Genomic DNA, 8,085 nt, shown 5'->3' with positions numbered 1-8,085 from the left:
TTTGCTCTTGTCTGTTACATCATGTCTATAGTACACACATGGAGTGTTTTATAACTCCTTTGTATTGGGAACAGCCTGCTTGTGCTCAGCTTGAAATACCTCTAACGCCCCCTGCTGGTGGATTTATCGCGAGACTTCAACAGATCAATTGCAAGATGCACTGAAAATGAATGTCACCGGTTTTTTTTGCCAGTGGAAGGGTTTTAAATCATGATTGCAGCTCAGTTTGTTGCTGTAATCCCTTCACCCACATATTTCTATCAATGATCCTATACATCACAAGTGTCAAACTTAAGGCCCGTGGGCCAAATCTGGCCCGCCACAGCGTTTTATGTGGTCCTATAACACTAAGTGATTTTATATGTGATGTTATCAATCAAATCAGTTTAGTTTGTATCTGTTTTTTACTGACAAAGTATAATGATCAGTTCCTCAAGCTTCTTGAGAAATGAATGGAAATTCATGCAAAATCAACAAATCCCTGCATTTTTTGCGTTAATAATTGGGAGTTTATTGCTGATTTTTTTTCTAAAATTGTCAAAAATGTCCTTACTTGTATTAAACAGCTGCCTCAACTTTAATTGATGTCAGATTATAGTCCATGATCTATACAGCGAATAATTAAAATTTGTACTTACCGTAATAAATAAGTTCCAAATTAGTACCACAAAAACATTTATTTTTATTGCAAAAATATCCCAAAAAGTATCACAAAGATGTTCAGCAATATTATTTAATAATAATTATTATTTAAGAATTCATTGACATTGATTTGATTAGTTGCTGGATAACAAGACAGGTTTGAGAGAGTTGCTATTTTTACTTTCACCACTAGATGTCAGCAGAAATTATTCAATGATCCTTTAATGCACTTTGGACAACAAACAAGGCAAAGAATCACATGACAAAAAAGTATTGGATTGAGAGTGTCCAGTTATCATTTGATCAGCTTTAATCAGGAGAACCATACTGTTCCTAAAGATTAATCATCAGCAGGTTTTCATGCACTTATTTGAATAATAAAAAAAAAAAAATCTGATTAAGGTCAAGTTGTGATGCATAAAATTTGTCAATTTTTCATTGTTTGTTAGATACAAAATTTCTAAATCTATCAGAAATCCTTTAGCCAAGGAAAACCTGACTGATGATTGAATCTAATCAAGCAGTGGCTTATTTATTTATTTATTTATTTATTTATTTTTGTTAAACGTATTACATTGTGTTTTGATAAATGTATCTGACTTATTTAGTTTATTTAAAAACACCTTGAATTATCTTCAATGGTGCTAAAAATACATTTGTTTTGCCTTAATGAAACACAAAGTCTCAGAAATTAATTGTTTTATTTCTGAACATTTTACTACATTTTACAGGATTTTGAAGTTGAAGTTAATGAAAAAATTATACTTCATACTACTAAAAGCTATTTGTTCACACTTTAAAATGAAAAAATAAACTGTTCAGAGTAGAAACAGGAAGCATAAGATGCTAGCGGAAATGCTGTCAAAAACTTTTATTTTGAAGGCACAACTTCCGGTAACACTTTGGAATGTTAGCTTGACTTCGTCTTTTCCTTTCTGGAACCTAAACGTTGGGATAATTCAATGGGAAGGTGAAGGCGAAGCATGCCCCTCTGCTGAAAGGTCAATAAGGACTCTTTTTGGGATTTTAGTCTTCTCGAGGATAAAGAATACAGCCGAAAACTATTTCTACACCGAAAGCGGTAAGTTGAGCAAAGTTTCATTGAAGTTTTGTTCAGTTTTCTGGCAGAATTCAAGGTTAACGGGTTGTTTGTTCTGGCGTCGCTGGAGCGCTGGCTTAATTTAATTAACGACTCCAGCTGCAGTTTCTTTGTGTAATCTATAAGCCGTCACCCCGTAGCTCTGCAAATTAATTGTTTAATTTATGTAAAGTATATATAAAAAGTTTTGGGGTCTTTTTAATATATCTTAGTAGAACGTTTGGTCACTTTAATCATTGTATGTGAATTACTGAAAATGTTAAATCTATCTATAGGCTATGAATGTTTTTTGCTTTTACACTGATTGTTTTCACATGCCCTTTAAATAACTGTGAAGTATTGCGTTTAAATTATATCAATTTCGTTAAGACGTTTTGGAATATTTAGTGTTCATAGTTGCAGATTAAAGTATGAACTTTAATGTAATTTATTAAAAAGCATTTTTTTATGAAATGGGGGAAGGGGGAAGGACAGACGAATGGAGTGTTTTATTCTTAGACCTTAAGCAACTTATTAGGAGGAGATGGGCTTTTTATTAAGGTCAGATGATGCAGATTTAAACCTTTCCAGATAATATTTACTCAATATCTGGTTCCAGTAGTAAACAAAGAAACTTTACACCAATTTAATGACAAAACAACTAGAAGTGCAGCATATTTTTAAAAAACTTTTTAATATATATATAATTACTGAAACATTGTCTATGATATTCAGGGTTGTCAACTTCAAAGTTCATTTTTATGCTTTTTGCTAGAAATGCTTTTTACCCCTTACAGCTTGTTTTTGTTACAGCTTAGTGTGTCAGTTCAATAAATGATCTGATTTATATAAAAAGTGGCCAGGAAATAACCTAAATGGAATCTGTTTACATAAAGTAGAATATGAATAAAATCAAAGAAATAATTACGTCTAATTAGTTGTAATTGTGATTTTTAACATTTATATTGTGATGACAATTTCCATTAAATATATTACGCAGCTTAAAGATTGCTGGTTAACTCATTGCTTACTAATCTACTGACCAAACTTTCCTTTTTATTCCAGGTTGGTAAATAGAAAACACAAACATCAGTCAGTTGATATGTTGGCGGATCTATATGCATAGATTTAAAGAAGCAATGAAGTTGTCTAAAATAAAACAATCTACTGAAGTCAACTTGAGGCCTGAAAGACAAAGAATATATTTAAAAGAAAACTTAATATTTAATATTTAGACAGTAATGCTCCTTTTGTGCACCTGGGATGCAGCAGAGTGTCACTAAAGGAGCTTCATGCCTGGGGGGACATTGGGATTTTTATAGCTACAAAATTGCTTGGATGCTGTTTAATTTTTCACACACTAGGCATTTAAAATATGAAGGTAGACAGTTAAATATGTTTTAATCACAACCTAACCAGTTATTGAAATATTAAATGATAAAAATCACTCCTTTTCCTAACTAGCATTATTACGGTTTTACCTCCTGAGAAACTCACTTTCCACCCTCTGAACATTAACACATCTGCCCACTGAATGTGTTCAAAAATTCATGCAAGTTAATATTTTCATTTAAATGTTTTGACTTCAGTTTTTGCCCAAATAGTAACTTTTACATTTCCATTGATTTTTGTACCATTTTTGCATAATGGCAGCTTCTACTTAATAAAGAAAAAACAAAACATAGAATATGAAGTCCTGATTATTCATAAGCTGCAATAATATATGTTTCTTTGCAATAACGCAATGAAATACAGCAGAGGGACATGTTTGTATAGACATTATCTCTGCTGTCTACTGCCAGGTAACTTGTAATTTCATGAAGAATAAAGCCAATTGAAAATATATAGGTGAGGCCTTATGTGATGCCTGAATTAAAATGCATTCTAATATTTAAATTTAACTGGACACCAGTTTGGACCAACACAATGTACATGTGAGTTTTGAACTGCGGTGTAATGTTTTTAACATTGACTCAAACTGTTAACCTTTAGCATTAACTTTGGCACAAGTGTTGGTTATTAAAACTTAAAAATTGACAAAAGGATCTTATTGAACAAGTAAAATATTCTAACAATCTCAACTTGTTTTTGAATAAGTTCCTTTCCTGAGCGTTTTTAGCATTTGATTATTTGATCAAAGATGTATCAATCATTTGTTGCTCTTGTACTCTTGGACTTGACATAACATTTACATAGAATGACTGTATCTTATCTTAAAACAATGTAGAGTTTGTGAGGTCAAACCTCTGTTTTACAAATGTGAGCTAAATAAAAACCTCCCGGTGAGGATCAGCAGGACCATGCGTACCTCTCCTCTCTTGGCTTCCCCAGAACTGAAATCATAACAAAGGATTTTGTGTCCCTCCATCTTTGCAGCCATATTTGTACTCTGAGTTTACTCATCCGAGTCTTCCAAAAAGTTAGACTATTTTCCAACCTTTTCAGTTAGGAGGCTGATGATTGCATAATGACTAAACAAAAGAGTCATTTATTTGACTGTAATAGACAAAATTAGGTTTTTGTTATCAGAATACTGATAGATTTGTAGCTTCCTGTCCTTATCTGTGTTGAAGTCACGCGTCCCAAAATTGCCTGGGCCTTTCTGTCTCTGGAACCTTTTATCGTTTCTGCATTCCTTGCATTTTTGCTGTGGCGTCTTTTGGAAGAAGCAAGCTGTCACTTTCAGATTTATAGGGATGTTTACATGCTTTTAAAATTAAGATATTAGCTTAATGTAAAACATTTGCTTCAAATCATCATGGCAACAGGAATATTTTTTGTCCTTAAGAGTTGTGTAAACTCCTCCCTAAATTGAGCTCAGCTGATGCTTCAGTGTCTAGCTGGTGTGACGAATGTAATGTATGTTGTCTGTTCAGCTGTTAGCTTCAGGATTACAGGAAAATGGAAGTTTCTGAGAAGGAAGACATTTCTCCACAATATACCAGGAAGCGCTTCCTGTCACAAACTGTCAAGGTCTTCCTGAACTTTGGGATACCTCTCTTTTAGTTCTGGTATATTTTTGCATAAATGGTTTATTTCAGCATTATTTTATCTTTAAAGCAACAACTTTGAGATTAAGCCATAAGCCACCGTATCTGTTGGCTTCTTCTTGATAACAAAAGGAAAGATCTGCAGTTTTTCTTGGCTAGATGGGAAGTCTTACTCATTTCCTCCAGCTCTTTATTTTTTTATTTTTTCCACTCTTCCAATGTGATTTGTGCCTCTGTAGTTGGCCACGTGGAAAATCTGCAATAACTTGGGATCAGTGTTGCCGTGCTACCATGTGAGTCTGGGAAAGACAAAGGCTTGTTTGTGTGGCGCGTCAGTGTGGCCACCGCCACTGCTGAGAAATAAAGCAGCAGTTTAAAGTCTGGCTGACGTTTCTGTCAAACAATCTGACCTCACAGCAGCTCAGACTAAAAGTCCAGAACATCTCTCATGGGGGAGGGTAAACAAAAGAGGAGTGTTTGATGGAAGCTTGGCTTTAAAGTGGGGCCAACGTCCAAAAGTTAATTTCATATCTGCGTCATTACTTCTATATATGTATTTTAAAAAACTCTCCAGAGATTAAATAATTGTTGGCGTCTTGGGGTGTTCGCCCAGGACGCCAAACAGGCCAGGACCGCCTCTGGACAAGAGTAACGACAAAATGTGTACTTTATCAGCAAAATTCACACCATATATGTAGTCTAAACATTACAATAATTTTCCCACGTACAATCTGGATTTTATTGCGCGCTCCAGATTTAGTTAATTTTTCCAGAAATCTTTGATCAGTTGCTTCTAAACGAAAACAACTGGTTGGATGAACTCTTGATTTCTGTTCCTGATTTTCTTTTTTCCCACACCTGTCGAGACTTGTTCAGTCAAATTAAGTAAAAATCCCTACGTCTACAGATTTCTTTGGAATATTGTATGGAAGAACCCTGTAAGAACCGTTTCTAGCAAAACATTTAGGCCCAAAAAATGCAAGTTGTTTCTGCCAATTTAAGACAGTAAGTCTGACGGTTTAGCCAAACTCAAAAGCTGTGTTTCAAACTGAATGCTAAGCAGCAGTGAGGTGATTTGGACTTGCGTATAAATCTAAAAGAAAATGGAGACATTTCTGAGGATATGGAAAAACTTGACTATATCACAATCCTTTTTATTAGCACATCATTAGCATTTCCTGATCTTAACGCTAATGATGTTTAAGGTTTCCCCCAGAAAACTTGCTAAGCCTGGTGGTTGGGTGCTAGGGCGGTCAATCATAGAGCAGCCTGTCGTGTTTTGAGTTAAAAAACGTTTAAAGTCGACAGGAAATTTTAAATATCACTTGATGATTATGGGTTATTGAAAGATTTGAAGATTAACACCTGAACACCAACTATAAAGTCTTAAAAATGCAAACATTTTAAAGAGACTTAAAAAATAAGCAATGCTAAGCCTAGTGGGGGCACAAATAAAGCCTGGTGGCCCGCCAGGCTTATAATACACTGTGGGAAACACTGATGTTGTATTGTGTACCTCTAAGATAGAGGTTATTACTCATTACCCCAATCTTTACCTATAAAACAAAGTAAACTACATGTACACCAAATAAGGAGAGCATGAGTCTTAACCAACCAATGTTTTGGATGGAGACTAAATGTAAAGTCGATTTTGTAAATCCTGCCTCCATTTAGAGTCGGCCTGAACCAGACTATGATTGACATGATTCTATGATCTCATTTTCTGATTTAGATGTAGGTTAAACTTATAAATGCCGGCTCAAAGCTTTAGGTTATGTCTATAGGGGGTGTGTGTGTGGATTTAGTCACTGCATCTGTTTTAAACATCTTTGATAGAGGAGTGTAAGCATTGTCTGGAACAAGCTGGTTGGCAGAAAGCCATGAGGAAAGAAAAACACAGCATGATTTCACCATCAATGCAACTGGAAACACACACATTGTCATAGAGTCTTTAAAATGTTGAATTCATTCTTATGTTAATGAATAATGCAATGCCATTGGATCTAGATGCATTATTTTTCCTAGAAATTATAGTGCTTCCCCTACAGTGAGCCAGTTTGGTTAAGAGGTGCACATCTGCAGCACAGCTGGAAGTAGGCTGCAGATGGAAGGAGGCTTGTGAGATCAACTTTTCAGCATATGGGCAAGTAATCCTATCCTCGTATTTATTTTTTAGGACTTCTACTCCTTCCTCTCAGTCCAGCTGCTTGATGTTAAAACCAAAACTCTGCAAAAGAGACAGAGAGACTGGAGAGTTTAACGTAGGAGGAAAGTGATAAGATGAGTAATGTTTGGTTGTTTTTGGCTGCAGATCAAGTCAATGTTTTGTATTTTCATTTATGTTTAATCTTTAAGAACATTTTTAAAGTTATCCAAAAGTTTGGAACCTTCCTAATCCATATAAAATGTATGTGGTTGCAGGTTTACTCCATTTTTTTAAAAACTTGATTTTATCTGATTCTAGTTAATCTGATCCTGGATCTCTGTGACGGTCTGGTTTAAACAAGTTTGTTCCTTCATTCAGTTACTCTGAGATGTTTATGCTGTTCTCATCTTTGGGTTCCTTTGAGGCGGGTTTAACAGGAGCAGGATGCTGTGTGTGTGTGTGTTAGTCAAAACAAGCTGAACAACAATAGAGGGCTGATGTCACTGATAAATAAAAATGTTTCAGGCTCTGCTTGCAGAAAAAATACCTGCTGAAGGAGCAGTTCTGGTCTGAAAGCTAGCTTCATCTGTGCTGATAATCTATTTACACATTTCCAGTGGTTTTTTTTTTTGTTTTTTTGTTGTTGGATCATTGGAAATGTTTTGAAATGTGGAAGGTCAAAAATGTCAGCAGGGATTTTGGTACCAGGCGTTAAAGGAGACTAACCTGCTCAGGAATGTGAGTGGTGTGTAGCGCTCAGCCTCCACTCACTGTGGGTGTCTGGACTCTGTCATCAATCACAGTCCCCCCTTACAGACCCTTGTTTGGATAACCTGAGTGGTGGGATCTCATCTTGGTTTCGGGTCAGAAAATCACTAATTTATTGACTGAAAATATTTAGGAACGATATTCTGTTTAATTTTGCTACAAATGTAACCATTTGATTAGGGAGATAAATGTACAGAAGTAATTGCTGAAAAACTCTTGTCATAATTATTGATTAGTTTTAGGGCTGCCAATATTTGGAAAACATGTAGATGGTGTCTGATGGTTGCTATGGAGACTGATTGATCCCAACAGGCCACCAGTTTCTGTATATTTCCTCTTTCTGTGGTGGCCGGATAAACTTTGGTTCTGTTCCAGCCTTGTATGTCACAGTCCCAGTCGTACCAAAGTTTGTAATTATTGATCTGGATGTGTATTGTCTTAATTGAATGGAATGTTTTCTT

The 8,085-nt window shown here is 35.2% G+C and overlaps 1 protein-coding gene across 3 annotated transcripts in view; it reads left to right on the top strand.

Moving 5' to 3' along the window:
• Window positions 1-1,551: 1,551 nt before the first annotated feature.
• Window positions 1,552-8,085, top strand: part of LOC103459137 (liprin-beta-1-like) — a 23,952-nt gene continuing 17,418 nt past the window's right edge. Inside the window, exon 1 of one of the 3 annotated variants that reach the window (XM_081603898.1) lies at window positions 1,552-1,723. The gene's annotated coding sequence lies outside the window, so the exon portion shown is untranslated. The remainder of the gene's footprint in view (window positions 1,724-8,085) is intronic. The other 2 variants (XM_008400457.3, XM_008400458.3) reach the window with 2 other exon arrangements.

The sequence above is a fragment of the Poecilia reticulata genome, chromosome 23 (genome assembly GCF_904066995.2).
Source record: "Poecilia reticulata chromosome 23, P_reticulata-male-v2, whole genome shotgun sequence".
NCBI lineage: Eukaryota > Metazoa > Chordata > Actinopteri > Cyprinodontiformes > Poeciliidae > Poecilia > Poecilia reticulata.
This window is presented reverse-complemented; position numbering and strand designations above follow the sequence as displayed.